The sequence below is a fragment of the Oryzias latipes genome, chromosome 1 (assembly GCF_002234675.1).
Source record: "Oryzias latipes chromosome 1, ASM223467v1".
In the NCBI taxonomy this organism is placed as follows: domain Eukaryota; kingdom Metazoa; phylum Chordata; class Actinopteri; order Beloniformes; family Adrianichthyidae; genus Oryzias; species Oryzias latipes.
This window is the reverse complement of record NC_019859.2, coordinates 12,224,330-12,250,696: the sequence shown is the minus strand read 5'-3', so window position 1 is coordinate 12,250,696 and position 26,367 is coordinate 12,224,330.

The window sequence follows — 26,367 nt, the reverse complement described above, 5'->3', positions numbered from 1 at the left end:
CTCTCTTTTCTTTAGATCTTTTTTCCAGAACACAGCATACCATTATAGCATTGTTTTAAATTTGGTGGCGCTCTTCCCAATTTATGAGCTCACTGCTGTGTGACATGACAAAGTATAAAGCATTTGGGAGAAAGCGTGTTTTACATACGGAAATTCTGAATAATGATCATGTTGTGTCGCTTGATTTGAATTTTTCGGTTTCTTGTCTAAACCTAACCAATTAGTGGTAGTGCATACATACAGAGTGTTTTTACTAACGGAATGTCAAACAAGGCGCAATTCTCCTTTGTTTTTATTTTTATTCAAAAAGTGTTCCTAAAATGGGGTTGCACAGTTATGTTGTTGTGGGACACAGTAAGAAGGTTCGAATCCCAGCTGGGTTGTTCCTGAGTTGATTTTGTAAGGAGTTTTGGTTTTCTCTGCACTCTTTTACTTTCTTCCACAGTTCAAAAAAATGCCATGTAGGATTATTGATTACTACACATTGACCCTTAGAAGTGAGTGTAAATGTGTGGCCCTGCAATGAACCAGTGAACTGTCCAGAGTTTGCCCCGCCTTCACCTTGCAGTAGCTGGGATGGGTTCCAGCAAGGCCCTGTGACCCTGCACAGGACAAAATGGGAATACAAGATCAATGGAGGGTTTTTAAAATGTCATTGCGGTGCTTTAGTTAAGAACAGGCTTTTCGATCTATTTTTAGAATCCCTTTTTTTTAGAAAGCTACACAATCACTTACTGTGACATACATTAGTACGTCACAGAGCAGTTACATCTTCCCATTAGACAGACACAAATGTGAGAATGCACAACTTTTATGTCCTGCAGCATTCCTGGACCAGATTGTTTTTGCAATTCGTCCTTCTTACTGTGTGAAATTTGGTAATTTTTTAATTTTCCTATGGGTTTAGTTTGAGGGATCTTCACAAAATTCCACCAGGTTAAGTCTACAACCACGATTTTGTTGACCTTTGACCTCAAGAAGAGGCCTCCATCTTGACTTAAAAAAAAAAAGAAAAAGGTTACTAAAAATGTAAACTCCTCCACGGGATTTTGAGTCATCGCCTCCTAACTCCTACAGCTAGCTAGGAAAAAATGTTGGAGATAAAGTTGGTAGATTTTGAACGCCATTGGTGTGGCAAGCTCACAAAAGTGGCCTTCCCCTGCGACTTGCACATTTTTTACCGCAACATTGTGAAAATTTAATTCATGAGTTGTTGGCTCAAGCTGAAGAAATAATACGACATACGATATAAACATAAAGTTTACTTTTGCAGATTCTTTGGAGATTAAACCAACAGATAAGCAGCCATTTAAGAAAATGAATTTGTCACATGCAGCTCTGACCAGAGCGCCTAGCAGTCGCTCAGCCAGGCAGGTCTGCAGGCCACACAACTCAGCTCTCGACTTTATTTACTTTTTTATATAAATTTGAAATTATATGTCCAAATATAATTTAGTCTCAAAGCAGTTTTCAATCTTTCATTTTTGCATTTCTCACTCACACTTTTAAAAAAAGTGCTTTTGAAATCAATATTCAAGCTTTGTGCGATACGCATCTGAGATGCAGTAAATACAGTAAATATAGTATTTAGGAAATTACGATATAATTTCTTCACTGATCAGAGATTTCAACATGGCTCATAAGAATGCACACTTTGAGACCCAGTTTGCCCCAGCTTGACAGGGTTGTGTTATGACTGATTTATAGAAATTGCTATCCCATCTAACCCACAAGTGTGAGCCTTCAAGCATAAAAAAGTGATTTGTTTTTATGCATCCCATTGAGTACCTAGAGCTAACCAAGTAATTTAAATGCCGGAGGCTGAGAAGTAGTTAAGAGAAGAGCAAAAGTGAGTACTAATGAGATGAAGGAAGTGAAGTATAGTTGTCCTGAGGTTGTCTTGAACTAAATTTCTATTTTTAAATTTACTCCAAAGAAGTACAGTACACGCTCAGTCCCGGACTGATTTTTCTTTTTTTCTTTTTTATTATTTGTTTTTCTAGTTGTGTTTCTGAGATGCAGATCAGCCTTGGATCAGATCTCAGGCCACTTGCATTACTGCCAAAAGAGATCCATGAAAGTTTTGTAGGTTTTTTTTCTCCACACACATGAAAAGCATCCTCTGACACTATAATAAATTTAATTTAATATTGAGTTCCTAGCATGCCACTATTAATACCTAATTTCTTCTCCATTCTTTAAATGTTCTTTTTATTGCAAATAAAGGTGGAGAAGGGGCTTGAGAGCGTGGTTGTGATTGCAATGATGTTCCCTGAATAAAGACTAGGAGTAGAGATAAATCGTCTGAGGGAGACGGGGATGAGGCAACTGCAGTAAGGTAACGAGTGAGGAGCGGAAAGTGCTGCAAGTAAAGGAGGAGGAGGGAACAAGGGAAAATACAAGGAGAAAGAAATCCTCTAGGGACGCACATACAGAGGAAACACTTAAGATGACCGAATTTAGTACTATCAGTGCAAAGAAAAAACAAGCAAGGAGAAAAATGAAAGAAACAGGATGCAGAGATTAATGAACAAAATAAAAGATAAAAGGTTGAGATGTTGGAGAATAAAGCGACAACACTTGAATATTTAGTTTAGCTTTTTGCAGACCAGCAAGAAGTTAAATTTAGTTGCAAAATAGGTAAAAGATGCTGTTATAGTGCATGTTTTTACCCACATTTCACTTTTTTTGCTTTGAAATATTTACAGCTCAAAGGCTGAAAGTATAACCTTCTGAAGATTCAATAATACACATTTTGTTTAAAATTTGAAAGAATCTTATTTTTGTTTTGATTTGGCAAAAATTCCATGATGCCATATATATGTTTCTTCCAAAATCCCTCGTTTTTGTTTTAAAGAAAAAAAATAAACTTTTCAATAATTGACAGAGCTATTGATGTTTGACATTTTAAATCAGTGCATCCAATTGTCTTGCATTCCCAAATGAACACCTTACCAAAAAGCCTTAAAACTATCTATAGCCCTTAGTTTGGACAAAAACATGATAGTCTCATTTTCTTAAAGTCATTATTTTAGATTTATCTTAAAATATTGGTTTCAACTGTTTCATCTAAAAACGTTTTCTGCACCTCTTTGCAAACCCTTGTAAAAAGACAAACCCCTTGTGGATCAAAGGCATTGAGATCATGCATATTTTGTGAGAGAAAATACAACAGAATTTTTTTTTTTTTTTTTTTTACTGTGACAGGCATTAAAATAATAACAAGAAGCTGTCATGAATCGGTGAAAAAAATACCCTGAATATTCTAAGCTCCTTTCACATGCGCAGGATGCTGTTTGTTAATCTGGTGTCGGCTGAATGTGTTGTGGTGGTGGTGTGTGAATCATCCTCCTGGTGCTTTTCCTTAACAACAACAAAAAAACGGCACTGTATGAAGAAACTGTGAAAGCAATAAAATTGTTAGAAAGAAGAAAATCTGCCCTTAAATTCTTTTAGATCCTTATGATTTATGTGGTCTACTTTTCTGACACTTAAGGAAAAGCAAGAACGGTAAGTCAAGATATTTAAAAGCCTAATCATTACAAAGAATTAGACTGTAAAAAACGCGTAATAAACCCAATATAAAAAATTTTGTTACCAACATGATGCTTTTGGTGACATCTTGAGCTGAGTTCACACAAGGCATATGGCACCAGTCTAAAACATGCTGAATCCTAGTGCTTGAACGCACTTTCAGCAAATCATTTTCACACTGGACAAGCAGGGAGGGGCTTTTTTTTTCTCTTTTCACTGTTTACTAATTTAGGACAGAGTTTTAAGGGCCAGTTTACAAGAATTTATATATGTATTTTTTTTATTACGACTTTTAAGTCGTAAATTTACGAGAAAGAAAGTCATAACTGTTAAATTACGAGATTTTATGTCGTGAATCTACGAGAAAAAATCTCGTAAATTTACGAGTCATGGATTAATGAGGAAAAACACCAAACCTTTTTTTGGAACCTTTTGGTGACTCAAAATTAGATTATTTTCAGTAGAGCCGGCCTTCCTTGGTTTGGTGTCAGTAAAGCGGAATTTCATATGTAAAATAAGGAGCTCAGAGACACGTTTGGGTGTAGAGGACCGCTTCAGCCTTAATTTTCCTTTTCATTCACACACCCTGAAGTTCATTTGTCACCTTACGTCATTAAACTTGTCATCCGAACACCAATGCGGAAGCAAACACAACCTCCTTCGGATGAAACGTCCCGTTTCAACGTAAAACAACAAAGAGGAATGAAAATAGTCTGTTATATTAGCATAAGAACGTTGAAAATGCCAATAAGTGCTCCTCCTCAGACGGAAGCATCACACAAACGTTAGAGATCTGGTCTTTGGTGGAGAAAGAAAGAATTCAGGTGGACAGCTGCAGGGACACTGATTTCTTCATCAAGGGGATGCAGAGATCCTGCAAACCAACCATCAATAATTAAAATATTAATAAATTGTAAATCAAACAGATGAGCTTCCAAATATTTGGAAAGTTATCAATAAACATTCAGCTCACCTGTTCCATTGAGTTTAGTTGGTCTGCTCTGCTGCGTGCTGCGCTGCGTTTACTTGCTCCTCTGTATGCTCACTTCCACTTTAATCTCGAAAGTTTACGAGTTTTTTTCTCGTAAAGTTGCGACTTAATCTCGTAATTTTAGTTTTGTTTTTTTGTTTTTTGGCGCCCCAAATCTCTGATTTGTACACTGTTTGAGTGGAGTAAGCCTTCCCTCATTTCCCATCATCCCTTAGTGTACAGTCTCTTCTGTTAGTTTATAACTCCTCACAACCCAAACCTAACATTATCAACAAAAATGACGAGCAATATAGGACCGTTTTTGAGTCGGATGCCAGGTTGCACGAGGAAAACAAAGACGTATATAGATGTAGTCGTCTACAAGTGGATGCATCAGACTAGAACGGAAAAGATAGCTTGTGGCTTGCTGTTATTGGTCTTACGTGACACCTACAAACTTTTTCTTTTTTGTCTCCTCCTGTTTCACAGTGAATACTCAGAAATCCCATGTTAAGCTTTATTTTTGTTATATATGGTTTCCATCGTAAGAAAAATGCTGCAAGAACATGTTAAAAAAATGACTTTCATCAGGACCTATAACCCAGCATTAAAATAACATTTTAAAAGATTACTGAAGATGTCTTGTGAACAGAGACATTTCTAAGAAGGTGTGTGAAAGGTTTTGCTTTTAAAGCCAGGGCAGTGTCAAGTGAAAATATTAATAATCTGAGGAAAAAGGTCTGGCTTTTAAAGAAAATGTTAATGTCATCCTTGGCCTTTTATCTGTAATAACCCTCCTGCAAAACACAAGAATGACTCTCTGTGACTGATAGCTTAGGTAGGTGCCCTTAGATGTGTGCACACGCCAGGTTACATGCCTGTACCCTCCTTTAAGAGTGCACAGCATTGTGGAGTTCATAACTACAGAAAAACATCTTTATTGAACCACTTCCACTCCTGGGAGAGCTGTCTCACTGCTTCCTAACTGTGTTTTACAGGGAATGAAAAGCAAAAGAGTGACAGGCAGGTGATGAGGTTCATCCACCAATCTCCGATTAGCTTTATTAAAAATGTACCAAGGACAAATGGAGGATGGGGCTTTGCTCTCTTGGGAGACGAGATGAACTCAGAGGAGCTGCAACTGTCTTTCAGATTTGGACTGCGCAGATCCAGGGTGCTCGCGTTGGCACAAAAAAAATGGGACGAAAGACTGTCTAAGAGTACATTCTTAGAGAGGCAAAATGTGCCAATGAGAGTTCGAGATCAAAAAAGGGTGAAGGAGGCAAAGGCAGAGTCCCAGGGAGCGCTGCAGAAGAAAGGGAAAAGACATGCTTGAGAGAAGGAGAGATAGATAGGCAGAGAAAGTGGGAGATTGTGAGGTGTGTGGGGTATAAGGGTGGGGGCATGATAACGTTCTGCGGAGGTTAATTGGAGGTTGTGGCGTAATGATATGATTCACAGAGATCATTAGCATTCCAGAGCTAAATATTAATGACAACAGCGCTCAGATTCTCCCCGTAAGAACGCAGTGGTGCTGCAGATTGAGAGAAGAGTCAGAGGAATAAAAATGCAAAGTCTTTAGCACTAAGAAAAATAGTTCATGAAAGATTTACTCCGTCATTAATATCATTTAACAAGGGTTTTCTGTCTGTGGATGCTGGGTGGAACTGGATGTTTTGTGACGAAGTGAGCATGTGTGTTGTGTTCACGACCATGCTGAACGTGGGTTTTTGAACGCGCTTTTAACATATGGTGTTCACACATACTGGACTTGGTGCGAAATGTCAAAGAGATGCAAATCTCACGTGTCTTGCTCCTATTTCTTTCATAGAATTATTTCCGGGCGCAAATCTGAATTATGAACGTTTCCTTCATGATTGATTTTGAAACCTTTGGCACATCCGTGTTTTGAAAATGACGCTAGCTATGTGTCACTACTAAATCTGAATCCCTTATTGGTCGAAATTCAAGTGGTTTTACTGTCACCATCCGTTTAATGTTTAATGCATTTTGTACTGAAAACACACATAAAAACTTGCGCAAATGCTACATTCAGATCGGGCTTGGAAACACGCGTTCGAATGACTTTGTTCTATTAAGTCTACTCTCACATTCACATGTCAGTACGCGAGCTTTTATCTCAATTTTTAGGTCCTACTTAAAAAGCGATCGCCAATTAAATGTGTGCTGTACAGATAGGCCTCTGCAACTGGCGTTCAAGCAACCACTTTTAATGAAAACTCTATGTAAACGCCTGTTAACCGGGCTTCTGGATTCCAAACTTTCATGTCTATACGTCACTACGCAATTTAAGTCTGTTTTGGGCTCTATATACAAACCGGGCTTTCATTGAACGCACACTGAAAGTTCAACCAGTTAAACGTTTGACTGCTTGAATGCCAAACAGCTGAACTTTGACCAATCAGGGGGTCAGATTTAGCAGAGACAAATTAGTGGCATCCTTTTTAAAATAAGGAAGTGCCAACCATTTGAAAATTGATCATGAAGGAGAAGTTATAATTGCGATTTGTGCCCAGATGAAATTATATGATGCCAAACCTTTCACATATTGGAACAGAACTGCGAAAGGAAAAGCCTGGAGCAAGATTTGTGACATTTCGCACCAAGCCACTTCCGACTGTAGGTACATGTGTTTCGGTTGGCAACAGACATGTGTGAACACCATATGTCAAAAGTGCATTCAAAAGCTCACGTTCAGTGTATTCTTGAATGTCCACACGTGCCCAATGTGTAGGTAGCTTCAGAGTTTTAAACACGGAAGCCTGAAAAACATGTTTCCGTGCCCGGTGTGAACCTTTCACTATAAGTGAGCAGAAAAGTTTGTATCAAAATTGCTGCTCTAGCCCTCCCAACTTCTTCCACATAGCAAGGCAGACCCCTGACAATAGGTTCTAGCATGGGCTTTGAACAAACGGATGTTGTACATGGAGGATATTGAGCTGAATAGCCCCAGAGCCTCGGTGGCACTGACAGATAGGGTGCAGAGGCAATTAATCATAAGCGCCAAGATCAAAGTTAGTCTCCAGAAACTTTTGCTGTTGGGACAACTTTGTGTTTAGCTTGTGTGACTATGCAAACACTTTTCAAGCACAGGCTCACCTGCACAACAATATTTGCAAATTTCACAAACATCCCCCCTGGACACAGGGAGCCGCTCCATTGTGTTATTTAAGACGGTAGATTGAAGGCCTAAGTCTTTGAATGAGTTCAGAGACGTGAGCTACAGTAAGTGGCTTTGAAATCCATAGTGGCAGAGTATTAAAGAATTTCCACTATTAGTGAGCTGGCAAAAGCTCACTGGAATGGAGACAGCTTACATGAATCACAGCAGATACTCATTGTGTGTACATGTGTGAAAATGTGTCTGACGCACACATACATGTGTGTATGTGAGAGTTCAAGTGCGTGGCTTCCACAAAGGCGTTTTAAAAGAAAATGGAAGGGGAAGGAAGAAAGGGTTGGGGAAATAATGCATTACTTTTGAGGTAGCAACGCAGGAGCACATCTACAAAACTATTAATCTTCTCCTCTGTCTCCATACCCACACCCACCCTCGACCGCATCTTTCTATCTTTGTCCTCTTTCTCCTCCTGCCTCTTCTCCCTAACTTTCTTTTCCTCCAGAGTCCTCTGTGTTTATTTTTTTAATCTAACTTCCATCCTCCCTTTCTTGGCTTCCCTGTGTGTTCCTTTCACTTTACATTTTCTTGCTCCCCGCCGTTGCCATCCTCCTATGTACTCCTTTCGCCCTTTAGAACTCTTTGTCTCCATCACGACTAGCTTCAGTCACTCCTCTTCCTGCCTGCCCTCCGCTATGACCACATTTCACAATTTTCCTCCTCCTTGTGACCTCATCTCCTCTTTGTTTTAATCTTCCAGGCTCTCCCTCCGTTTCTCCTGTCTCTGTTCCTTTCAATCTTTTGCTCTTAACCCCGTCTGCTTTCTTGTCTTCCCTTGTCTCCCAGGACTGGCTTATACTCTCTAACCCTGCCCCCCTCCTTTCCTCTATAGCGTGTTGCAGGCCTCAGCATCACACGTGCTCAGGTTGTCAGAGGTTGCAATGCAGACACAAACACTCTCGGTCCCCAACTTGTGTCCAAACAACTTTCTGCGGTCAGAGCTGTAGTGGCTTTGGTTCAGTTAGCCGGGGATCCATGCAGAGCCTTTGCAATGAGGGAGAGGCTCCACTGCACTGACTCACTTTCCATCACCCCCCCTCCCCATCCCGGACGGCTCCTCAGCCTTACTCTTACATCCCTGCCCCCATGTCTTTTGTTGCCTCACATGCCCCCCCACATCATCATCATCCTCTTCTCTCCTGCCTCCCTAACAACCTCCTCTGCAATCAGCCCCCTTTGTGTTTTTTTTTTTACTGTATACCCAGCTGTCCTCTCCCAGACCCTGTAAAGACCCCCCCCCCACCCCACCCCACCCCCACCTCGTCCCTGAAGACCATTTCCTCCCACTTCTGGCCCTATTGTCTGCAGAGACTAACACACCTTATTATTCTCGGTCTGCATCACCGCCCCGTGTCATGTGTGCGCACACTCGCATTCATCCTCATCACTTGCCTTTCCCACCTCGATACCCACACCTCCTTCTGTATCATTCAAGTGCCAGCTTCATGCGCCTACACACACACACACACACAGGCTGTAGTCCTCCTTCAGCCACCACTTGCCCTTTGTCTCCAGCCATGCAGTCATGTGTTGATGTGTGCTTCCACTGCTCCTTTTCGATCCACACATTCCACCTCCGTGGTTTTTTTTTTTCTTCCATCGTTTTCCTCTGTGACTACTTCCCACTTTCTCCCCCACATCCCCAAACACGCACACCCCACACACACCCCCTCTTCCTTCGCCTGTTGTCTCCCTCGTGACTTCTTTAATCTCATCCACACTGTCGATATTCGTGGCTCCTGTTCTCTTTTACTATTTTGACCCAAACAAATCAGCTTTTAACACAGATGCTGCACTTTAGGAACACATTTCCCTTAGAAAGCTCAGTTGCGCAGCTCACACCACCCAATGATTAAAAGTTTTGTTTTTTCCCGTATATCTTTTTTTTTTACTATTACTGACCAGCAGAATTTGTTTTCTGCAGTCCTTATCCCTTATGGAAGCGTAGTGTATCTTTTAAAAAAAAGTGTTTTTTGTTATAATTTTTGTTAAAATTTCTTTCGAACTACAAGAAGGAAAAGATACCTAGAAGCTCGGCACATAAAACTATAACAGGAGCTGCCACAATGTTTCCAACGTTGGGGAGGTATTACATATTGAGCAGTATGAACTGTTTATTGCATATTGTTTGTGAGTCAATCCCAATGACAGTGTTGGACGCAAAGCAGCGAAGTCCTTGTGTGACCAGGACGTTTACAATGGGGGTGTGCTGAACTTTGTGGCACACGGTATGTTTTTCAAAATATATTTTCTAATGATTTTTTTGTATAATTCCTTTGTTTTTGAGATGTGTTTTTTCTGTTTGTGCGTATTTGCTTTTGTATTTAGGACAAACAGCACAACTCAATTAGGTCAAACACATTTTTGTTCATTTGAATAAACAAAAAAAAGCACGAAAAAGACAAAAAAAATTGCAATAAAATTGAAAAACACAGTTTTACTTTAATTGAATACAGACAAAATTAAACACCAAAAACACAAAATTTCTTTGATTGAATGTGAAATAAAAGAGCACAAAAAACACCAAAAATCTAAATGAAAAACAAAAGTTTTTATCTTTAAATGAGTACAAAAGAAGTTGTACAAAAACACAAAAAATGTTAAAAAAAAAAAAAACGAACAAAAAAAACACCATTTTATTTTTCTTTAACTGAACACAAAAAGGAATATTTGCACAAATACACAACAAATTTGAATGGACAAAAACCACCAGGTTTTTGTAGTTATTTGCTTTTGTAGTTAGCAAAAAATTAACACACCAGTTTTCTTTCTTTAATTGAAAACAAAAAAAAAGCACAATAAACTATTTTGAAAAAGAAATAATATTTTTAAATGGATTCAATACATTAAAAAAATAGCACAAAAACACAAAACTTCATATTTGAGTGCATAAATTGACTCAGATCCTGAGAGAAGTTTGAGATCCTATCATGAGCTCTTACAACTATATAATAATATTCAAAACCTCAACACAAAAGTCCTTTAAAGTGTGAGATATTATAAACACACATCCAAATGTTTCTTATTTTTATTAAAATGAAGCCTGTTTTTTTTCCAAGCCTGTTCCAGACACACACAATAAATACACGCACACACACACACACACACACACATTCCCTTCCCCTCTTTTTCTTTGTCTCCCACTGTCTCTTTTCCTCTTCCTCCCCCTTTCACGCCCCCCCCAAGACACACAGGCCTCCTTTACCTCGGAAAGTGCTACATTATTAATTGGAGTTGGCCATACAGTAGAGAAAGCACTCACAGTTTAAGATGCTAAGCCAGGCATCCAAATCCAACAACACACAAAGAAGCATGAACGTTTACATGTGTACACCAAGCACATTTAGCATGTGCACTTTAGTTTTTTTTACAGGTTGTTATTGTTGTTGTTTTGTACACAGCATGCATACATTCTGTCTGATCTCATCATACATGTTAAGAGCAGCCTGGGGCAGCTCCCTTCAGAGGCTACGCTATTACCCCAGTTGTGATCACAGACTGGTTCCCATGTGTTTTATTTCAAATGCCATTGTCTGCATTTTTTTTTTCTCTTATGTCTGCCTCAAATGAGTGTTTGCTAGTGACATATTGAACTGTATGTCTGCACAGATGCTGTTAGGTGTGATTACATAGAAACATTTCAATAAAATATGACTTTAGGAGTTATTTCAAGACATTACTTGGATTAGAACAGAATTTATTTCAGGCAATCCTGCCAAAAAATGAAAACTGAAGGGTGCTTTCATCTGACAGAAACTGTCTGGGGCAGTTGTTCTGGTCCATCGTGAATTTATTGCTGGGTTTTTTCAGCATGGATACTATATCCTTACATCCAGAGGGTTTTCTATTTATTTACTTTTTTATTCTTTTTACTGGATCTTTTTGACTCAGACGTAAGGATTTCAACATCATGCAATCGACGAATCGGTTCATGTCTGGTTAAATTACCAACATTTTATTTACCTGCAGGCTTAACGATTGGTTATGCAGATTTGCAATTGTCACGCTCTGTTAGCCAAACATGGTGTTTGAATATGTGACAGATTCACTGAGTTAAAGCATTTTATCCTCATTTGTCACAGGCATAATCTTAAGTCGTGTGATTAGAAATGGAGATATAGCTCAAGTGCTTTGATTGTGCTGAGGCTTTACGCTTGTGGCTCCCAGCCTGGAGGAATGTCTTTCTCTGTGTTTGAGACCTACTGGTTTTGGGGACCTAAATAGTGTGCACAAACATGCAAAAACCAGTTCTGAACTATCAGATTTTTTGGGTGGTAGTTTGGCTAGTTTTGAACAGAATTAAACTTTCAGTCAGTATTTGATGATCAAGGGTCAGGGTTTGGAGTATCTCAGAAATATTAATGAAGGCCAAAGCAATCTCCTGATGAATACATCAATAAAAAAATAATGTTATTACTGGCAGTAATGTAGCACACTGCGCAATATGCAGGGTAGCTGTTATGGAAGTCAGAACAATATATATCTGTGGAAACACACAAACAAAGCCTGCTCTCTGAACAAGAAGCTGTCTGATTGACAGATAGGTCAGCCGGGGTGATCTAATGTCCTCACTTTCACCCCATCTCTCCATCTCTCGTTTTCTCACCCCTCTGAGGGGGGGATTGAGCTCTCCCTTAAATATAAATCAGTGGAACCACATGCCGTCAGAAGTCCAACTCTTCCCTGTAGTCTCATCAATCACCAGCATACCATGCCAACCTCTCTGTCTTCATCTGTCTGCTTGTCTGCAGCCTTTAAATTCTTCTTGCCCACCCACTATGCGAATTTCTGGCTGCTTTTTTTTTTCTTTTTAATTTATGGCAGCTGCACTCACTTAAGTGGGAATATAATGGTTTAATTTCAATGCAGAACCCAGTAAAAGGATATCCAAACAGAATAGGTACATGATATCACAGCAAATTACCATTTTAAAATATGACAGAATTAGCTGGCAGAAAATCCCAAGTGGTTCTCTTAAACACTTGGAAGCGCAAATGACACTAACACGTAAAGTGTTAGCACATTTACCAAACAGATAAGCACAGAATGAACTTAAATTAGTATGCTATCTGATATAGAAAAACTGGCTTAGGAACTGTTTCAGGCTGCGCAACCAGGTGAAGAATAACTAAGCCGTAGGCAGTCCCGGCTGCTGAAATTTTGCTTAGCTCCAGGAAGACTTCAAAGCCCCACACTTTAACCGGAAGGCTTGCAGATGGTTAGTAACCAGCCAAACTCTGGTTTCATCCGTTCTTTTGTTGTTTCCTCTTTAATAATAACTCTTCCTTTCAGGAAAAGAAAAGTTAAAGCTTCCTTTATGTGAGGCACAACCACAATCTGGGACCAGAGGGCTCCCTAAATAGGTGGATGGAATAATGATGATCACCTGTGCAGGGGGGAGAATATAGTGCAACAAACAGAGGGGAAGAGCTCAAACAGGGTGAAAGTTGATCTGAAACTGAAATAGAGAAAGTTGAGCACAAAAACCTTTAGACATTTTGGAAGAACAGTTGGACCCTAGTGGAAAAAGCAGCTTAAAAATAATAAAAAAAGAAAACTGACAAGTCAGACAAATCAGACGCTGTTACCAGAACTAAAATAACAAAAGTAAAAACACTTAAAAAAAGTGAATTTTGCATTTCTGTCATGTTATTGAATAAATATTTCTAATTAAATGTTTTTGGCATTTAGTAAAGAAATATTAAGAAATGCAATTAGAAGCTGTATGCGCTCCATCATCAAAAAAATGCGAAAAGAACGTGTTAAAAAAACAAAAATACAATTTTTATCTGAGTGAGTCTTTAAGATATTTAACCTCTGCAGGCTTGAAAATATTATTATGTACACTCTGTTATGTTGTATGGTTCAAAAGTTAGAAGGGTGTAAGAAACTTCCTGTGAGAATTATTTCGATATAAAAAAAACATAGTTTTGATAATTTTTGGCACTGTGGTCAATATAAAAAAAGGATGTATAAAAGCAGAAAGTAGTTCTGGATTAAATCATTATCTGCAGTAAAATGTTAGTTTATAAGAAAAGAAAATAATTTCAAGGCCTAATAATGCTATGTATTGATAATCAACCGCTGCATTTCCATTGACTATGAAATTTGTATAAATTGGACTTGTATAATCAATAAATTTGCCAGATGGAAACATGGCGGTTTAGGAAAACTCACATTTATCGAAAAAACGTTTTTAAGCTTTAAGGACGTGGTTTTTGAGGCATATTGAAATTGACATATCTTGCAAAACTGCAAAGGAAACACGAGACCAAAAACCGGATACCCCTTACTGTCTTGGGCCCTGCACAGCGGGCGCCACAAGAGGTCCCACAGCATCACAGTACTCATCAAAAGTTGTGTGTATTAGGTGGAAGTGTTGGAACCACAGCTCCTCTGTAAAATCACCAACCACGATTTCCCAAAAATGGCTTCATACGTAGCCGCTCCTACATATTATGAGCTCACCGCTCCGCATCCTTAATAAGACGCCGACGTCTCCTTTGATAGATGATGATGTAGTGCCGTGGCAGAAATTTGAATGTATCTGTTGTAAATGAAACATTGTTCCCATCCATCGCCATGTTTTAGAAGGACTTATCGTGTGAGTTGGTTTGTGTTTATTACCTTAGTGATTTATTGGAAACAGTGTAATTGCAAAATGTTTTTTTCCAACATATTTTGAATTTTAATAGTTTGTGCTTGTATGTAATAGAAACAAACATATTTTACACAAATGTGCCAAGTTTCTTGATTTTAATTCAGCTCTCATGTAACCCCGACAATGTAATGCTCATTTTTGTTTTTTAAAAATAACTTAGTTAATATTGAACTTTAGTTTAGAATAAACAACCTCTTTTTTAGCTTTCTTAAAGTGCAAAATAAAATGTCTCAGTATGTGTTGACAAAATCTATCCCCTCATGTTCCTTTTGCTTCTTTAATTTTATTATATTTTTTTGAGGGTGTGCTTTGCTTTCCTCTTTGCATCTTACCTTGTGAAAGGGTAAAGGGTGCTGCTGCTCCACATCAGACCTCTCCTCAAACAGACTCACTCATGAGTGTCTGTGTGCGCGTGCATCTGTGTGTGTGTGTGTGTGTATTTACTCTATGCTGCTGCAGAGAAAGAGAGAAGACAGCAGGAGTGAGGTGATAGCTGCAGGCAGTAGGTAGTTAGCAGCACATTACCTTGGCTGCACAGTAGGTGTTTTCTTACAGTGACAATGTTTACTTCAGCGTCATTATTAAACTCCGAAAACTTTCCCCGGAAATGACATAGATCAAAAGTTATCCAAGCCCGCATTGTGATTAACAGATTGGAAAAAATGCCCATCTTTAACACAGGTTTTGGCTAACTGGACTCTACCACCCACAGATACTGTACTCTTTAAATTGCTGATTTATCATAGGATAAATTTTTTTTTTTGGAAATGCTGAACACTGAGGAAAACAGGAATTGGCTGCAGTGTTAATGCAAGGAAGCAAGAAAACACTGACAAAGCATTTTTACATATGTAGAGCAGTGTGTCTGCAGGAGTTTGTGTGAAACAAATAGCACGTTTTAGTCAATCAAACAGCAAGAAAATGCAACATACGACCATCCTTGTTAGAAATTTGTGGCTGGTTTATGTTTGCACATTTGAGAGACTTTCAAAAGCCATATGCTTTCAAACTGATTTGAAAGGCTTTCAGTGTAGAGAGACAGATTGCATTTTAATCATTAAATAGGACCTTAATTGTGTCTCCAGTGTGTTGGTCCTGCTAAAGCTGAAGTTTACACCCAAGCAAATGATTGTTTGGTGCATACTTCACTGACAGTTCTGCTCCAAGGAAGTGCAGTTTGTTTCCACTGTAGAATGCAGAGTCATAATGATCTGGACTGCAGGGAGCCTCAAGGGAACGGCTGCACTGGATTATGGGTAAATTGTGAGGGAAGTACACCCAGATGCTGTACTTAGAAAGCTTTATTTTAGTAATCGCACGGTAATATGAATGTTTTGTTGAAGGAAAAAGATTGGGAGTGAAAGGATGGAGAAGTCAAACCAGCAAAATGTCCTACAGTGTAAGAGATTTTCATGATTCAGCTGGATTTTTCCTTGAACAGTGAAACTCTCATACCTTTTTGTGTGCTGTTAAATTTAGTTTTTGGTCATTGTTTTCCAATCTTTCCCATAATGCATTAGGAAAGTGGCTTAATGTCATTTTTTGACATTTTTGTGTGATGCTGTAATGGAGAGAAAAAATGTTTGCGTGTCTAATGCTTAATACGTAACTTATGCAATACATTATGTGAGCCACTGTGTATTTAAAATTGTGTATTTACATGTACATTTGAATATCAAAAACATATAAAACTAAAATGCAATTTACACACATACTTACACCAGCTTAAAACTAGCTACAATGTTTAAAATAGTTACAAGAGAGGTTCTGAGACTCGTTTCACCTAGATATTTGTGTGAAAATTATGCGTTTTAATGCTGCTAGAATCCTGAGTCATCAGAGTTTTCTAATCAGCCCCTTTGAACTTAAATTAGAAAAAAACTTCCAGTAAAAAAAGTGACATTTTTTTTCCACTTTCCTAAACAGATAGCCCCGATAATGAAGATTAAAAAAAAATCTATATAATTTTTACATGTCTGGGCATATCTATTTTGTGTGTTTCAGACAATTGGTGTGTACTATTTAAAGGTTTTGTACGCATAGGAGCCGTTTTGAATTCACAGTTAGTCTTTAAGCTGCTTTCATGTCAAGTTGTGCATGCATAAATTGTATTTCAGATTTGTACGTTTTTGATATTCTAGTCTAGTGTACGTGTGAATACTCACACAGTGATGCACAAAACGTATTGCATGAGTTACAAATCAAGTTTTACGCACACACAAATCCAGTGGGACTCTTTCCTCTCCATAGATTGTAGTTACTGCATCATGCCAATGACTGTGGCTCCATTTGTATTGCAACGCAGATGTTTTTGCAAGGCCATCTTTATTTGAACATACATTTTTTTATAGCAAAATAATTTCTCTAAACTTAGAGGAAACTCTCAATGATTCTTTTTCCGCTCATGCATTGAGTGTCACTAGGTTTCACTAGTACGGGGGGCGGCAAACTATGGCCCGCGGCAAACTATGGCCCGGGGGCCATATGCAGCCGTTAAACAATTTAATCCGGCCTGTCAAACTGGTCAAAATTTCCACCCAAATTAAAGCATGTTTTAGACTCGATTCTATGTTATTTCTTTCTCTTATGAGGTGGATTAGTAAAAAAAAATCACGCATCTGCTCCTGGTCCAGCCTGCTGTTACATTTTGAAATGCCTCTAATGCCTCTAAGTCAAAGTTTGCCCATCCCTGCTTTAGTACAGTCTAAAAAATGTGTTTACTAAATCACTGCCTATCTAATTCTGCAGTGTTAGATTCGGCATTGAGGTTTCATGTCTTATTATTGTTGCAGCATTGCTTTTCTCTTTTATAAATTAGTCTTAATTTGGTTCTCTTTCACACTCACTCAGCAATGAAAGTACATTTTAATGTAAGAATATCTTTATTTCTACAAAATTGTTTTTGTCATATTCATCATAGAGAGTAACTTTCAATTGTCAATAGAGATTGGGAGTAGTGACATGTAGCTTTTTCCTGCTAAAAAGTCAATGTTGCCTGAATGTTTTGTTTAACATACAATTAAAAACCTTGAATTTTGGTAGACACTCATTATTTGACAATTACAAAATTACACACACTTCAAATGTGCATTCGAATCATGTGAAACCAACCAAACCAAATGAGCAAAATAATTCAGTAATGTTCTGTCATACACATTTATTCAGTCACTAAACACTAAACCTAGACATACAGTAAGCTTAATCTCAACATCTTGGTCATTTTTACCATCTGTAATCAAATTAGAGCAATGATTTAAAGCTTCATTTTAGGAAGTCAAAATTAGTATAACTCATAGAAAAAGTTCTCAAACTGTTGGACAGTTTTAGATGTAAAACAATAACTTCATAATAATTTTGGTACATGGTATGTCGAGGTGACCTATCGCCACATAAGTCAGACGTTTGAGCTCAGTCTAACCCAATGTTTTTAAATTCCTTTCTCTTTTCTGCCATTTTTGACGGGAATTTCCATTCATAAATATATTCCATTCACAAGTGAGGGGAGGTTGTAACATGACAATGGTGAGTGCAACGTCTGCAGGATTGCAGACTTAGCACAAAAGAAGAGAGATCTGTGGGTTTTAATAACCAGTCTGTTTTCCTTCCTTCCCTATGGCTACAAATAGTGAGCTGACAACTTCCAACATTCTATGTCCTAAAAACAGGTTAGGCCAGAAGTATGTTGCAGTTCCTTGAATGACCACTAGACCTTGGTTTCAAAAGATAACACTTTTCCTTGATTCTTATGTTAAAGAATCCAACTTCTGTTCAAAAAAACAAACGTCTTAATCTTTTAACATGTGTTAATAATTACTGGAAAGTTGTTGCTTTTTTGTTTTATTTTTGTTGTTTTGAGGTCATATATTTTCAGAAAGAAAGCGTTAACCCTAGTCAAGTTGACTCTGCCAAATCTTTATTTTCTCCCATCAGAATCTTAGTGATGTCAAAGATTATTGGTCAAGTCAATGTGTCTAAAGACCGTGTCGCACAGCCAACACGTATATTTTACACGCATGACATTTCCGTCTTTCGTAATACATGCGTAATATAAGTAATTTATAAATGTTTCTTGTGTTTGTCATTCGTCGATGTGCGCAGATATCTGTTGAGGGTATTAATCATAGGGTCTTTACACGGATTGGGTTTTGAGCTGTACAAAGTGTTTAGGCGGTTCAGAATTACGGAGTTTACACGTATTTTACATAGTTTATATGCAAGTAGTAAATCTTATGCAACTGTGCATGATTTTTTTGCTAGATGCCTACGCAAATTTGTGGCTTTCTACGACTGTTCCACGTATGTGCATTTAAATCTAACGGACTTTTCACACATGTACCACCGATGTATAACTTTTATATTGTGTATACGGCACACATACCACATTAAAATTATGAAATTGATGCACAAATCACTCATAAATTGCAAAGCGCAATGATCACGCTTGGTTAATGTTGTACGTACATTTACTTTATTCATACTTCTGTTTTTTAACATAGTTTTTTCATGATACGTCTGTGACAATTTCACGTAAAGAACACAACTTTCTCACTTTTTTTCACGTTTATTTACACGACTATAATTTTCATCTGTGCAATATGTGCAAAATGTACGTAGTGGCTTTGTGACAGCATTTGAATCAGTCACAGTCATTTCATTTCAGTCTAATCCTGATACAAGTTCATTTTTGCATGGTTGGACCCTGGATTTAGAATGGCCCGTCTACTCTCAGAACACAAGGGGTACTAATTAATGTCATCAATTAGAGTGGAATGAATGTGTTTGCACTGGCCATTACCCACAACTGAGAGTCTTCAATTTACCCTCTAGACCTTTTGTCAAGTGGCCTCAGACACCCACTCTGACACACGCATCAACACGAAACACACATGCCTGCACACACACTTTCCTCAAGTTTGTGTTGCAATCCTATTCAGGACATTGCACTCCATTTGTTTGGTGCCTTACCCCTGTCCTCGGTTATGATCTGTTGCCCTTACAAGTCATGCTTACCCCAATTCGTAACACTGACCTCTATTCACACCTCAACACGGGAATGCATGTTCTGCCTCATTAGAACTTGTCTGTCCCCAGAAGGACAAGTGTTTTTGCCATGTTGGTGACCATACCTGAAAAGGTACTAATGAGACAACTCACACATATATCCTCTCTTCAACTGACTGCATTGTTGCTAACAGGCATTGCTGCATGGCACTGTACTGCATGTAGAACTATATTTCTGTATAAAACTGGCACACATTCTCACTTGGCAAGTTTCGAAAATGTCAATATTGCACATATTTCAAATCCACTAATGCATACAAGTAAAAATACATACAAGTGAAAGTAGAGTGCATGTGGTCGGGATCCACTCACATGTATTAGAGCACAATTATTCTGGGCTTATACAGTCCTTTACTAAGCATATCCAAGTGCTCTACCACAGAATTGTTGCAATGACCCTCATTACACATCATTTTTCACCAGCTGGCAAGGCCTATCAATGCGATGCATTTTCATGTACACTCACATGCACACACACACTTCCAATTAACCATTATATTGATTTTAGTTTTCTTCCCAGACATATGTCAGTGCGTGTTGGATGCTTATAAGCATTTTGGCAGACAGGATTGCAGTGCAAAGCAGGTGTTGCAAAGACTGAGCTTCAGTCCTGTTAAAAATGAGTGCTGACTTACATATCCTTTCACCAAATCAATACAGGTGTCATTGTGATGTACCTGTGCCCAGCACTCCAGTGTTATATGTCTTTGGTCCAGTGAATTAGTAACCTTACATCACATCTAAATGACTACTTATTTTGGTTTACACTGTGGTTTATACCTTTGGACTGCAGGGTATTGAAAACTCTAGCATGTGAATCTGTGCCTCTGTCATCAGTTAAGGAATCATCGTATTGATTTGTTCATCTATGACCTATAATAAACTGAAACTATTACTTATTGAGATTCATTCTAGGTTTTGTCTGTAGAAAGCAGCTACTACTGAAAATAAAAAGAGAAAAGGCTAAAAGATCATATGAAGCAAACCAAGAACCATAAAGAAATATGTACCGGGCAAATCATTAATGTTCAAATAAAGTATCTCAAAAGTGTTTTATTATTTTCCTTTTTTCATTTCTGGCTTTGTTATTCTGCCCAGGATATCAATAAGTGACGACATAACTCACTGCACAAATGGCTGTTTGAGCGCTCATGCTGAACTTCAATCCCACCGCAGGCATTTGATTTCACTTTAGCTTTGTGACACATGCATAACTGTCGTCCAATGGCCTGTAAAAAAAAAATGTAGCACACCCTTTTGGACATACTTTTTAAGCACTGTTGTTACACCTCAAACTCGCCTTAAACAACTGCTATTTTTGTACAAAAAGTTTGAAAACAAATTCTTAGGAGGAATAAAATATTGTGATCCTGCCTATGTAGTGATCCTGTCCACGGCAGGAGTGCATTGTGGGAGTTAGGGTTATTTCTGTTGGTGTTGTTAAACCCTGAGTGATTGGTGATTTCCAGGCAAGACCTTTGCAATGTTGTTTGGTTCTGTTTAACGCTGGAAAGGCCCATTAAATGGTTTTGCTGAGGACATTGGACTCGGGTCAGCTCATTCTTCTGCCTGTTAAAACGGTTTAGGTGATGGCTAGCACCCCTCTAGTCAGAATAGCTGACTTCTGCTCCATCCTGACCTGCTGGTCAGGGCAGCTGCTACAATATTAAATTGGTTTAAATATGTTGACTTATGAACACAAATTGAGTTTATTTTTTATTTTTTAGTTACCATATTTTATGCTATAAAGTGCACTCAAAAGTCCCACTACAATTATGTTTTTATCTATTGTAAAAGCATTTCCAGTGGTCTTTTAATTATGATTCTGATGTTTTAAGATAAAAGACATTTTCTTTTATCCGCAGGAGTTCATTAGAAATTCCCCTCTGAGTTGTGGGTGGGACTGTTGATGCGGAGTAATCCTGCGTTGATATCCCATTATTACTTTGTTAACACTCTCTTCTGCAAGTTTACAGCCCCTCTCCCCTCTAACATTAGCAGTGCAACAAAAGTGGCGAGCAATAGTTTGATCAAGATGCAAGCTCAGACGAGGAAAAAAAAGACATTAATGGATCCATTTGTCTGCAAACAGATGCATTGCAGACCCTTAGTGGTTTTGTCACGCTTTGAGTTTATATTTTAAAGCTTTAGTTCCTGCTGTCCAGCCTGGTCTGCTGGATTTTTTTCTCCGTCCCCACCAGTTCCTGACGGCTGTCATTCATAAAAATTTTTGCTCCGTCCCCACCAGTTCCTGACGCTGTCATTCATAAAACTTTCATGCCTTTGTATGTTTGAAAACACCTGTCATATCTGTTGAAAGACTTCTGCTTAGTGTTAAAAAGCTGTGAATAAGAAGGTGGTAAGAAGAATGTGAAGGGAAACAAGCTGTATAAAGTAATGGAAAGGAGGCAGCAGTGAAAGAATTATACTGAGAGACTATGTAAAGTTTTGTTTACTTCTTACTAACTTAGTTTAGAGACAATTTTGGTGTTTTGATTGCAGTATTTTCCCATCTTGTAACTGAACAAGATACATTTTACATTAACAGTCTTTTAATAACAATTAGCTTGTGTGTCAGTTAGGTGCCATCTACAATTTAAAAAGAGCATTTCCCACACTATAAGGCACACCTAAAAGCCTTAATGTTTTTATTTTAAAGCTACAATGCGCCTTATAATCCAGAATGCCTCGTAACCCTTGTGCTATCCTAGGCGTTTTAACATTGGGAGTTGGGTCATCTAGACCCTACTAGACAGTGCACTGAACCTTTTTTCTTCAATGATTCTTGATCTTCACTGGTTTCCATTGATTACATGAAATCCTCTCCACCTTTATCCACCTTTGTCATGGTAGGGACAACATGTCAATGTAAGGGTGGGGTCATAGGATAGCACAAGGGATATATGGATTAATTTTGGTTGTGCATACTAATGTTAAAAATGTTTGGTTGGATGTTACCGTGAATATGCTAAAACGGCTAATGTGTAGCAGTATCTGACTGCTTTTTTGGTTACTAACAAGGCTGGCACTCGGCGTAATCACAGTAATGTTTTTTTTAGTGGTACCAGTCTGTTTTTTGTTAATAGACCTTATAGTTCGGTGGGCCCTTTTTTTTAAATAAAATTATTAAGAAAGTATAATAATATATATAATAATTATAATAATACATAATACTGATGTGATAACATTCTGTGTGCCTTACAGGACAATTTTCGAAAATATAACTCGTGTATCTTATAGTGTGGAAAATACAAGAACTAAGATAATATATAAAGTTTCATAAAATTAGGAAAAAATTACATGAAACATGATGTTTGAGTGAAGGATTTGACATTTTTTCATCAGAATCCAGTTGATATAGTCCTTTTAACCCTTGTGCTATCCTAGGCACTTTACCATTGGGAGTAGGGTCATCTAGACCCACTAGACAGTGCGCTGAACCTTTTTTCTTCAATGATTGGTGATCTGCACTGGTGTCCATGGATTACATGTAATCTTTCCACCTTTATTCACCTTTGTCATGGTAGGGAGAACACGTCAATGTAAAGGTGGGGTCATCTAAGATAGCACAAGGGTTACAGGTGGGCTGGTACTCATCCGTGCTCAGTATCCGCACTTCAAAAAAAAGCTCTAGAGCAGTGTTTTTCAACCCTTTTGAGCCAAGGCACACTTTATCCTTGACATAAATCCCACGGCATACCAGCATCCAAAAATAAAAATAAAAATTATATTTATTTCAAATTTATAGTGCAAAAGCAATTGTAATGTTTTTATCAATTAAATGATCATAATATGTTTGATAAAATTTACACAAAAAGACTAACATTATATTTTTGTTTTCTGTAGCTAGACAAAAGTGAACATATAGAAGTTTTATTAGTTTTTCCTCTTGTCTTAATCAAAGATGAATTTTTGAAGACTTTAACAAAAATGTTTCATTTCTCTTTAGATAATTAAATTGTTTGAATTATGTTTAATTGTGTCTGTTGCCCACTTCACCTTAATCCTGTTTCTTAAATGTTGTTATTACCTCTTAAATTTAACATATAAATAATCCAGACGTTATCAGAAAAGTGTTTCAGTTAGAAAGACTTGGACCAAACACTGGGATGTTTGGCTGTTAATAAACACAAACCTTGAAGGAGAACTAAACTGTTGACCTCTGATTTCATCAAGAAGATTTAAAAACGCTGTCAATTTGACCCGATGCATCATGGGAAATGTAGTGCAAAAACTGCCACCGAGGGCAGACAGACTCGCGTCTCTGAGCTTCATTAATTTGATAATTTGTTCCATGTTCTGACACCTGATTCCGCGGAAAGCTACACCGCTAAAGATGACATTTAGCTGCTATTTTCCTTGGAACTGACAAAGTTATGAGCAGAAAAAGAAACAAGGAAGTGAGGACTTTAGCCACTTCTGATTGGTCAGACTGATGACGTGTGATTAAGCCTCCAAGAACAATTGGTGGAGACAGTTAAAGGGGGGGGGGGGGGGGACTTTTACCGAAAACAGAGCTGAAGCTGTGGCTAAATCGCGGTACCGTCATTCTTATCAAAATGTCTTTAATAGAATCAAATAAACACAAAGAAAAAAGTATTTTATGATCTTTCATATTCCTAACTGCTCAGTGTTTTATCAGGGCCCGTTTGGATGAACACAGAGCTGATATCCTGGAGATGGTAAATGTTTTCAAATGATCAGTGAATCTTGTATCAACAAGATGAATCTTGTAGGGGGCGCTCAAGAAAAAACAAAGTTTCTATTTTTTTAATTTTAATGACAATGTTTTCCAGTGTTTCGTCTAGGGCGTCAAACTAGCCCGGACCGCCTCTGGATGTAAACCATAGATATATATCAAGTGTGTTTGAGATTACCCAGGCTGATGCAGCGACAATTGACTGGTGCGCGCTGTATGCTGGTTGATAGTTGTTTTGCTCCGACATCAACCGTCAATCGTCATAGAAACATTGTACGAAAGCGGCTTGTGCAAGGTATCTACCTAGGCGAGCGCAGCTGGAAATTTGGTAATGCGAGTAAACTGCCAGCCGCCTATAGATGACTAAAAAACAATACATTGTGGGAAAAGGTGTCCTGACAGTTCTTGTAGTTTAAAGTGCTGCTGATCAGACAAGGCTGGCGCCCAATTAAGGAAATGTGTGTATACTGTAACTCTTTCTGCAAATCGTAAATCCCTGATAAAAAATATACAAGATTTCTATTTATTTAAATGGTTGTTGTAAATGAAATCATCATCACTCAGATTACTTTATCATTAGAAATTATTTTACTTGAAACTGTAATTCTTTTATATTTTCCATTGATAATGATCTGTGGTTTTTAATGCTAAACATCAGACAGACATTTCCATCTATTCAACAAAAGGAACTTATAAGTACAGGCATCACAAATCATCTTTGGTTATGTGTCTTATTGTTGCCTTTAAGTGGACCCTATATAGACCTGTTGGAGCCTTTTCTAAAGTGAAAGACCTAGTACAATGTTTGTTTGTTTGTTTTTTATTGTATTTGATGTTTTTTTATTTGACATGGTCTGGTAAGTTTTTTTTAACTTTTTTTTATATACATGGTGTACCTTTTACAGGACAGAAGAAATCTACTTGGAATTTGTCTTGAATGGTCTATATATGTTTTATGAAGTCATACAAAAGTGAAAGTAAACTAAAGTTTTTTAGTTCTATTGTTTTTGATATATATTTTGACATTCTTTTGACAGTCTTTTGATCAGCACATTTTATTTAATTACAGCATCACTTAGTTTTTATATTTCAAGATAATATTGCAGTTATTATTACACTGTTGTTGCCTGTAGTTGCCTGTTTGCCTATTAAATCAAATGAAAATCGGTGTTATAATTGTACAACATTTAAAATAATTGTATTTACAGTCAGTGTATGACTAAATTTATTTCTAGACTTGAGCTGACTTCCCTCTTAAGAGAGACGCATAAAAAAAGGTCTCCTTTTTATTGATCAATACTTATATTCAAGATTCTCAGCATTTTAAGTTTCGTTTTCCTTGAAAGAAGCACCAACATTGTTGTCCACTTAAAGAAAAAACAATTATCCTTTTAAGAAGAGACAGAGAGAAACAGTCGCCCATCTCCCTAATCCTATTATGAATGCCTAAATGAGTCATTTAGAATCAACACTTTGCAGAGTTTAATGTGAAATTCTGACAACTGTACAGCTGTGCTCACTCACCCTTTCTGGGTCAATTCCACTTCCCCTCACAATCCCCGTGGACCTTTACAAGGAGGAGGCTAAGCACGATAGACAGTGGCTAGACCACTTACTACTTCTGCTTTAACACACACACACACAAAAACACCTAGAGACCACCTGACACGGTGAGATGTTTTGCACAAGTATACTGGAAAGGTGTCAACCTCAACAGACATTTGAATGCACAGTCTAGATGGCAACTGATCACATTTCCTTTCTTATTAATGTCTTTTCCTATACTCTGGTCACAGACATTTTCATGTTCCAGCTTCTCCATGATGATTGACCAACTTTTCAACACATTCATTACTGGTATTCCAAATCATGCTATGTTCCACCTGGAGACACACTAGGGTATTAATGCAACATAATAATGCAACGTTTTGGCTTGAAAATGTGGACGCTCTGATGGTTATCTCTTACTTCAACCTCCCCATCTCCTCCTTACCTCTCTGTCTCTGTTCTTGCTGGGCTTTCTTGGCATGTACGAGTTGAAGATGACAGATGCATGCTGTACCTGCTGCTCTCCCCTCTGACCTCCCTTCCTGCACTCCTTCCTCTTGAGCCCTCACATTCTCCTCTTCCCTGGACTTCTTTCAAAGCAGCAATCTTGCTCCCCTTGCCACTCTCAACCCGTCTTGTTTACCTCTTCTCATTGCCAGCTTTTCTCCGTTCACTCATCCATCCATCCGCTGTCC